This window comes from Prunus persica, chromosome G4, assembly GCF_000346465.2.
Source record: "Prunus persica cultivar Lovell chromosome G4, Prunus_persica_NCBIv2, whole genome shotgun sequence".
In the NCBI taxonomy this organism is placed as follows: domain Eukaryota; kingdom Viridiplantae; phylum Streptophyta; class Magnoliopsida; order Rosales; family Rosaceae; genus Prunus; species Prunus persica.
In genome coordinates this window covers 23837519-23848243 of record NC_034012.1, presented here as the reverse complement: position 1 = coordinate 23848243, position 10725 = coordinate 23837519, and positions in this window count along the sequence as shown.

Sequence of the window (10725 nt, the reverse complement as noted above, 5' to 3'; positions counted from 1 at the left end):
AAAATGAAAAGTCAACTCCTATGAAGTCATGATATATTTTCTCCACATAAACCTTGAAAAAATTCATTTGAATAACAAAAATTTAAAATGACCATCCAAAACAAAATTGTTTGATGAGTCATAAAATCACTTCTAGTTTAATGGTTTAGGGTTTAGAGTCTAGGGTTTAGAGATTAGTGTTGTTATTTATTGGGGTTTATTTTTAAAGTATAATTTTTGGGTAGTCTATGTTATATGTTAGGCTTTAAAACCATAAAACCTTTTATAAACTTAATTTTTTAAATTGTATAATTTAATTTTATGGGTTTAGTGTATTAATTTTTAACGACGGTGGTTGGGTCGTGGAATACATATTTTACGTCGTACAGTAAAACATACGACATGGTTTACGCTTTAAACGACGTTATTTTAATATGTAAGTCGGTTTATATAATTTACAACGTCTTTAATTTCTTAACACCGACGTGGTTTTTCAGTCGTCGTTATATAAAAAATTCAAAATAAATTTAAAATTAATCCGAAAAATGAACGGCCTTACGTTCTTAATCCGAAAAATGAAGTTTCCGTCGTGGAATATTAAATTTACGTCGGTACTTGTAGAACTTTCGCCTTGGTTTTTCTTTCGACGTTTTATAACGCGCGCGCTCTAAAAATTTTCGCGCGACCTAAATTTTTTTAGATTTGGCTCTTAGTCTTATACTTTGATCCCTGAAACCTAAAATTTCAGATTTCACGCGACATAACATTTCGCTCTCTCACTTCTGCTCTAATTAAAAGTTGCACTCTCCAGGCTCGTCGAATCTGTGAGCTCGTCCAACCTGTAAGTACAAACCCTATCTTCCCCTTGTAAATTCATTGAATGATATTAGGTTGTTTTGTTAAAGGGTTTTAGGTATATGCTTTGCGATCTGTTAATAATGTGCTTATAGGTATGGGTTCATGGATTTTCTGTTTAATGGGTTCATGACAAGATCAAATAAAGGTGTACTTTTGCTGGAAATCAACACAAAAAGACACATCACCAACTTCCAAATGATTTCCAGCAAAAGGACACCTTTATTTGATCTTGTCATTTTCCGCTCTGGAGAAGGTGCAAAGTGCACCAATGCTTATAGGTATGGGTTCATGGATTTTCTGTTTAATGGGTTCATGGATTACATTATCTGTTATGTTGAATTGGGAATGGATTTAATTTTGTCGTATCTTTTAATCACCCTATGTTATGTTGAATTGGGAATGGATTTATTGTTTTCATGCTTGGTTTCATGTATATGTTGGTTTCTTGCTTGGTTTCATATATATGTTGTGTTCTTAATGGGTTTTGTGTTCTTGAAAATAAACTGAGACACGACGAATTTTAAGGCGTACGACGACGATTACACGACGGTGTTTTTAAACTACCGTCGTTGTATTACTTATACACGACGGTTTTTTCATAAACCGTCGTTTGTATTACGTATAATAGACGACGTCTGTTGAAAATCCGTCGTCTATATATGCCAAATACGTCTGTTTTTGATTAAAACCCGTCGTCTCTGTTGTTTATTACTTGCGATTAGATCATTGTATAATCTGCTATAGTGATGGTCATTGCCTGTATTTTCACTTTATTATAGATAATAGGTTATAGTGTCGGAGATGGATAAGTCATGGATGCACTCGGATAGAAGATCGAAGGCATATGAGTTTGGGGTGGAAGCATTTTTGAACTTTGCTGTAGAAAATCTTCTAACTACAACACATATCCGTTGTCCATGTGTTAAATGTGTTAATTTGAAGTTGTTTGGGGTTGGAATTATAAGGGATCACTTATACTTTAATGGAATTGACCAAAGCTATAAGAATTGGACATTTCACGGAGAACCTTGGGAAGCAACTACTAATGCTAGCAGAAATGTTGAAGAAGATGATGGCCATAGTAGGTACAGTTTTGTGTCTGAAGAAATTGATATGGATGATAATGATTTTGGTGATTTTGGTTCGGATCCGTATGAGTTTGCCAATGTGATTGGGGATGGAGATCAACCAGTGTACCCTGGTTGTAGAAAGTACACGAAGTTATCGGCATTAGTGAAGTTGTATAATTTGAAGGCAAAACATGGGATGAGTGATGTCTGTTTTACAGAATTATTGATACTTCAAGGCACAAGATGATGTGCGGACAACTCAAAATAGTGGAGTTTATTTACTTGCACATACCATGCAAGTTGCTAGTGCCAAGGATAAAAACCCAATTCTCTCAAATATGGGTTTCTATGGTGTCATTCAAGAAATTTGGGACCTTGACTACCAAAAGTTTACAATCCCAGTCTTTAGGTGTGATTGGATAGATAGTTCTGGTCTTGTAGTCGACGAACTTGGATTTACCCTTGTAGATTTGAGTAAAATTGGACATAGGAATGACCAATTTGTTTTGGCTTCTCAAGTCAAACAAATATTTTTTGTTGACGACCCGATGCATCGTGGTTGGTCGGTAGTGTTATCAATGCCTAGTAGAGAATATAATGATGTTATTGGTGATGAAGTATTAGGTGATGTGATAATTGAGTGTGAGCCATTTACTAGAGGGATGCCAAATGTTGACACATTTGATGAACTGGTAGGTGAGTTAGGCGGTCAAAATATTCGAGATGGGTGTGAAGATATATGGATTGAATGATGCTTATGTAATTGGCAGTGTATGACATTAATTTTGTAATATATTGTAATGTGATTTCTTCACTTTCTACGTTCAAATAAAACACGACGTTATTGTGAATCAGTTATTCAGCATATTTACCGACGTCTTAAAGCAACGTAACAATGAAGAACCACGACGCTATTGTGAAGCAATTATTCAGGATATCACGTCGGTGAAGGATAAAGAACCGCCATGTAATTCAAAATAACACGACTCCAATCCCATAATACCGACGTCTAAAAAACGAGATATGTAATCTGAACGTTAAAAAATACGACGTCATCATACATTTTCCACGTCGCAAGTTCTTTTATAAACGAAGAGGAACGAAATTAATTCCGACGGAAATTCATTATAACCGCCGTCTAATAACAATTAAACGACGTTATTTGTAATACGGCTCCCATCATAATCTACGCCGTCTATATGTTCTGTAATACGGCTCTCATTTATTTGGAACCGACGTTGTTTAGACGTTCAACGTCGTCTATATTATTAAGTGCGTCGTGAGTAATGAATACATATAAATACAACGTCGACTATATAAATGTATACGTCGTAAATAATGACACTGACAACTATTTCCACGTCATCTTTTTTAGATAAAATCGAAGTGGAAAATTTATTTCACGACGGTTTTTTGTAAATAAGAGACGTTGTAGAACTTTAGCAGACTAAACACGTCTGTTTTTATTGTTTTCCGACGTTGTTGTATTTAACAACGTCTAATATTTATGGTCGTTGTTTGTTTCTGAAAATAGGACGTATAAATTTTTTAATACGACTCTCATATATTTGTAACTGACGTTGTTTAGTTTTTCAACGTCTACTATAGAAACACATACGTCGTAAATAATGACACTGACAACTATTTCCACGTCATCTTTTATCAAAAAATCGAAGTGGAAAATTAATTGTACGACGGTTGTGTTTATATGTGCGACGTAGTAGGTATCAATAACGTCGTCTTCTAATGTATTTAAAGACGTCATATTTTTTATTGTCGTGAAAATTATATTTAACGTCGGCGTATTTTTATTGTCGTCGTTGTATGTCTATCTTGCGGCCTTGTTCTCTTAATATGTGTCATATTTTCCCTTTTTAACGACGGTCTTTTTAGAGAATTGGTCGTCTATTATCATCATCGATTGCTTTTTTTAGATCTTTTTGCAGTACAAAGACGTCGTTTTGTATTTTTTGATGACGTTGTATTGTTTAACAACGACGGTTATTTAGCGTCGTGGTTTATGAGGGAAAAGATGACGGTGGATTCCACGACCATTGAAAAACCAAATACACGACGGTGATTTACCGTCGTCTTTTTGCTTTTTTGTAGTAGTGTCTAGCCTGATCTCCAACCCACCCTCCTCATAGCTTCACCCACCTCTATTAAATCTGACTCTTTCCAACCCAGATCAAGTCGCCATCTCTGTCTCTGTCTCTGTCTCTCTCTCTCTCCCCCTTGGTTCAACCTCCATGGGCGTTTTGTATGGTCACTCAAGGGGTCTCATTTTGTTCAGTCATAAAATGTTGATCTTCGAGTTTGCGACTCAAGCTTGTGAACTTTATTCTTTGATTCAAATTTACAAATATGCAACTATGCTTGTTCTTTGATTGAGTATTAGGGATCTGGTTGCACGGCCCCAAACCTCATATTCGAACACGGCCTTATGCCACCCAGATCTAAGCAACAAGTCGAGTCGCGTCCATACATTGATGAGGTCGAGGAGGGTTTGGATTGGGATGGCTTCGCTGGGTAGGGGGTTTTGAGGAGAGAAGATATATATATTTTTATCAATCAAAGTTGGTTTTGCTGGCTCCAATGACAACAGATTACTCGTTCCCTAAGAATTCATATTTTCTTGGATTTGACAGCTTAACTTAGTAAGTTACCAATCCCTCACTCTTTCTCTCTGGTCCGATTTCGTTCTTTGATGCTTCTTAGAAAATCAGAATTGATCTTGGCACTGTAAGTGGTCGGTGGTTGGTGGTTGGTCTTAATTACATCAAAATCAACAGCAAATAGTTGCTAATAGATGAAATTGGTTTTATTTTATGTTTGAATATTGCAGGTGTTGTGGATGAAGAGAATGTGGAGCCACAAGGTCACTCACAGCCGCATGACCCATTTTGCTATGGACTCTGCTCAAACACCTTTGGAGATCTAGAGTGTTTTGATTGGGCTATAATGGCGGTTGGATGGGTGACTGCTGGGTTTATGGTTGGGGTTGGGGGCGGAGGAGGGATTAATGTTGGAGGAGAGATGAGAGAGAATGGGTGGTGGGCTGAGATGGGTGGTGGTTTGGGTGGCTAGAATGACTGGCTTCGCTTGGTAAGGAGAGGAGATATTTTTTTTCAATTTTCTTTTGAGTTTTAAATTTTAATATTTTAAATTAATTTTAAAAAGTAGATAATTGTTTTATTATTATTTGTTTGTCCACTTGGAGGTCCATGTCATTAAAAATGGAATCCACATGCACCATGTCAGCATTTAACAGATTCACTAACGGTTTGGCTAACGGAAGGGGCAATTTGTAAGGTTTCCGTGAAGTTGAGTATGTACTAGTAAATGTCCCTAAGATTGAGTATGAACTTGAAAATGACCCTATAGGTTGGGGGCTTTTATGTAGTTTGTCCTGAAAAGAAAACAAAGAAACCCTAAAAACATAGGAAACCCTAGGTTCTAAAATATTCCTAAAACCTAAGAAATAAGAAAATAATTTAAATCATAATTAAATCATATCAAGAAAATAATATCCTAATTGATAACTTATTCTAGAAATATAAATATAATATAGATCTTCTCAAGAAATGAAGCAACCCGAAAATCTCAATGATTGTTTTCCTTCTTTTCCTAGCGCCATAATTGATGCGCAAGCATGATTTTCCATATTTGAAGCCCAATTTTCTGATTTTGAATTTTTTCCCCTTTTCCAATCCTTCGTAGGAACAAACCCACAATTTATCCTACATCAACAATAATGTGAAAGGATTGACTATGAATAAACTTTCTCACTTGTAACTATTCGAATATTGCTTGCAATAGCTAAATACTTGAATTGTGAATTTTGAACAAAAGGAAACACAAAATGGCTTTTATGAAATGACCCAAGGTTCATGTCACAAAGTGTATAAGCTAAAGTTGTCTATCAATGAACTCAAGCAAGCTAGTGGGAGCTAGAAACATTCATTTTGATAAGAAAGTCAAAAGGGTTTGAATCTTTTCAAAGATGTGAATGAATCTCTTCTATTACAAGAAGATTAGTGGGAGTTGAGTCGTGTTCCTAATATTGTATGTAGATAACAAACCAATCTTGGAAATGACATTGTTAAATAAAGGAAAAAAATATATAAGTAGAAAATAGCTCAAGCCAAGGAACCAAGGTCTCATAAGGAGTCCAAAACACACTAAGAGACTTAACCACATGATCAGGGAATCATGAATAGGGATAAAGTCAGAAACCTCAAGTTGCTTCTGCAGGTAACTGTAGACAAAGAAATTATGGCGAATTAAATTCCATTAAATAAGAAAATAATTAGGGTTTGGTGGATTAAATTGTGGGCCCCATAATTCTCATATGTGGCGTGTGACTCATCAAAATCGGATTAGTTGTCAAAAAGTGACACGTGGCGACATCCGTCGGAGTGCATCAAACGGTTCAAGATGAAGACAAAATTATGGGAAATAATCTTCTGTGATTGACTCTGATTTAAATCAAATATTAATCAGGTCAATCAATTGAAGATAATCTGGTTAAATTGCCAGATTATGGGAAGTGATTTAAATCAAATCAAAATCCCACTAAATAAGGTTTTAAATAGGGAAAGTTATTTAGGTCAGGCATCCTACAAAAGCCTATAAATAGGAGGCCTCAAGACGAAAGAAAGGGTCAGAAAAACCTAGCATTCAGAAGAAACAAAAAACTCTCTGCATTCTTCACTCTACTTTGGAAGAACCACCAAGCACAACAAATACGTGCCGGTTCCTTCACCTTAGAGAAATCCAAACACCAAACAAGCCTTGTGCTACCTGTTTGATCAAGATCAAGTCTCTACGACCCTTGCATCAAACACAAATTTTCTTTATACACTTTGGAGATTGAATCAGAGGATTCAATATAGAGATTGTAACCCTAAATTTCATTAATACAAAATTATTTTGTACACGTGTACTTATCTCATTTGTCGCAGGATTTTCGTGTTTACAAATTTGGCACGCCCTGTGGGACCATCTCTACCTCTCATCTCTTTCTCCAATTCCAAAATCAATCAACACACAGAAAACAATGGCGTCCAAGAAGATTCAAACCGTTCCCGCGACGAGAGGCAAAAGCGTGAGCGCCTCCTTCTCAAACGGAGACTCTACTGGGGTCGTCACCGGGAGAAAGGCCAAGGAGATATCCGCAACTCAACATGTTACTTCCATACCGACTCAAGCCAAGGTGAAAGATGTTCACCGAAGGCGCGAACCAGTTATCAATTTGGCCTCATTGGGGCAAAAGAAGAATACCTCTCGAGCAGATGAGAGAAACTCTCGGAGTGAAGGGAGGAGTTTTTCGGGTTCGAAGAATTCAAGAGAACGCTCACTCTCGCCTGTTTCAAACACTGACTCGAATGGATCCCCGCCTGATGACCAACAGAAGAAGATTACGTCGGCGTCTGTAGGTGAGTCTTATTCTATGGCTATGCAGGTCATGGTGACGAGAGCTATGTCTATTGAAGAACAACTGGCCCATATGAGCGAGGCGGTTACGAAATTGATGAAGATGGTCGAAGAGAAGGATGCACAGATTGCTTCTCTCATCAACAGTGGGAGGCACATCAGGATAAGGAGCCTGGTCAAGATGTACACAAGAAAGGAGCACATCATGAAGTTGAATCCAGCGAGAAAGGATTAGGTCATGAAATAAAGTCAGGTGAGAAGTTGCACGGAAAAAGTCGACGCTGCCTCGGTGGGTTCATTATCAGTCCAACAACTTCAGGATATGATCGCGAACACCATCAAGGTTCAATACGGAGCACCTTCCCGAGACACGCTCATATATTCCAAGCCATACACCAAGAGGATAGACAGTCTGCGGATGCCGACAGGATATCAACCTCCTAAATTCCAACAATTTGACGGAAAATGTAACCCAAAACAACACGTTGCACACTTTGTCGAAACATGCAATAATGCTGGGATGGAGAGTGACTACCTAGTGAAACAATTTGTTCGTTCCTTGAAAGGAAATACATTTTATAGGTATAAAGACTTGGAGTTCGAGTCTCTCGACAATTGGGATCAAATGGAGCGAGAATTCTTGAACATATTCTATAGCACTCGTCGCACCGTGAGTATGATGGAATCACAAATACCAACCAATGGAAAGATGAACCTATCGTTGATTACATCAATCGGTAGCGCTCGTTAAGCCTGGATTACAAGGATAGGCTTTTGGAGTTATCTGCAGTTGAGATGTGCATTCAAGGGATGCATTGGGGGTTGCTCTACATTCTACAAAGGATTAAACCCCGCACGTTTGAGGAGCTAGCCACTCGTGCCCATGATATGGAGTTGAGTATAGCTAGTCACAGAGGAAAGCATGAGCCCATCATGGAGCAAAGAAAGGAGAAAGTCTTTGGACAAAAGACAGATTAGCCCGTCAAGAAGCCTACTAAGGAGGCAATGACAATAAACACTGTCCCTGTTAAAATCTCCACCCGAGATAAGAAGAAAGAAGTCAAAAGAATGGAGCCATCTCGAGAGGTGGATAGAAGTCGACGCACCTTAAAGGAGTTTGAGGAAAAAACGTACCCTTTCCCTGACTCCGATGTCGAAGGTATGCTGGAGGACATGCTTGAAAAAAAGGTGATCGAATTGCCAAAATGCAAGCGGCCTGAGGAGATGAACCGAGTCAACGACCCTAAGTTTTGCAAATACCACCAAATTGTCAGCCATCCGGTAGAGAAATGTTTTGTGTTGAAAGAGCTAATTATGAACTTAGGTAGGCAAGGAAGGATTGAGTTGGACGTTGACGAAATCGCAGATGCGAACGTTGCCACAATTGTGTTTGGATCCTTCTATCCGGTGCCGCTGCCTGCATTGTCGAAAAGATTGGAGTTTCAATCAACAAGGGGCATACACCAAGTAATTGATCCGGGTACAAAAGAAATGGCAGGCAAACAGAACAATCAAGGTAGTGATGGCTTCGTTGGTGACTCGTCTTTCGATGACAATGAAGGATAGACGCCCGTTACTCGGTGAAAGCCTCGTACAAAGCGCATTCCTCAACGACAAAATACTCAATCATAGAGGGAGCAGCGAAAGGGGAGTTCGCACAAACGCTCTAAAAGCAAAACCAGAATAATGGTGAGGAGAGATTCTGGCCAAGAAAGTGGACCACTAACTCAAGAACCTCGAATTCCAATTACGCTAGGAGAATACTTTCCCAAAGTGTTCTTCGTAAGAAGACCAATGGAGACTATTCATATGACAACTTGCTATCAAGTAGATGATGAAGATGTCTTGGAAGGAAGATCTGAAACTCATGAAGAGCAAAAGGTCCTGACACAAGTATAGGATTCACCATCGCACTTCAATATTGAGGAAGCGGTAGAACTTCCTGAAGCACTACGCATGGCATTGGTAAAGGCGCTGATGGACCTTAATATTCATCCAAATAAAATGAGAGAGGCCGAAAAATTAGAAACTGAGATTAGGGTCCAAACCATGCAACCGTCCGCTTTTCGTATCCGGGTATATTCGTGAACAAAAACTTAGTCAAATGCTCGTGGATGGAGGTTCGGCAATAAACATCATGCCAAAGCCCACAATGATAAAGTTAGGCATCACCGTGGATGAATTGTCTCGAAGTCGTCTCATGATTCAAGGCTTCAATCAAGGAGGACAAAGAGCCATGGGCATGATCAGAATTGAGCTCGTGATAGGTGACTTAAAGTCAAACACCCTATTTCACTTGATTGATGCTAAGACTTCATACAATCTTCTCTTGGGAAGGCCGTGGGTACATGAAAATGGGATAGTGCCTTCAACTATACATCAATGTTTCAAATTTTACAGAGGTGGAGTGAAGAAAATCCTGGGTGATGTCAAACCATTTACCGAAGCCGAATCCTATTTTGCCGACACCAAGTTCTACATCGATGAAGACGTGGTATCTGAAGTTATTCCCATTGAGGTTCACTCAACTGGCAAGGCCATACCAATAAAAGATTAGCAGTCAAAGTGCCTTTCTGCTGAAGAGAATGACGATAACAAGTCAAAAAACACTGCCTTCAGACAAATGGGGTCACCACTGATAGATTCACAGAAGGTATCTATTCCTGTTCTTCGTTATGTCTCATCATCCCGAAGGAAGGAAGGCCAATCCCCATTTGGAGAAGAATTGAAATTGAGGAAGTTAGGGGAAAGTGACATAATGTTCTTGAAGGAGTCTTCAACCATGCCTTTACCCAAATTGAGTAATTCAGATGTGTCGAAATCTTCAGTACCAAGGTTCGTCAGACCATTACAAGATGCAATATTTCTGGTCAAAAGAACTAAAAAAGGTTTTGATCATAATGCTTATAAGCTCATGTCAAAGGCAGGTTATGACTTCAGCTTATCTTCCTCGTTGGGGGAGCTTAATCCACATGTCACAGGAGAAAGGACACATGGCCTTAGCGAAACCCAAAACAAGTTGAAAGAGTAGGGTTACACAATCGACTCAGCTAGAACAGGCCTAGGTTTTACTCATGTCGCACCTGTCAAGATCTCTGCTAGAAGAAAAGAAAAGAAGGCAGAAGCTCAATCCATTAGTGTCGAACTGGTTGAGGAGGAAGAAGAACCGAAGGCTATTAAAAGAGCCTCAGTGTTCGACCGTTTAGCCAAGCCTACCCAGCGGACCTCAGTTTTTAGCCGCATCAAAGAATCGATATCATAACCTTCTGTGTTCAAAAGGATATATGGACATAAGAATCAAAGGGGAATTCAATCAGCTCCGCACAGATCGGCGCTAGAAAGACTCGGAGTTCCAAGCCAGCTGTCTGAAGAGAAAAGCGAA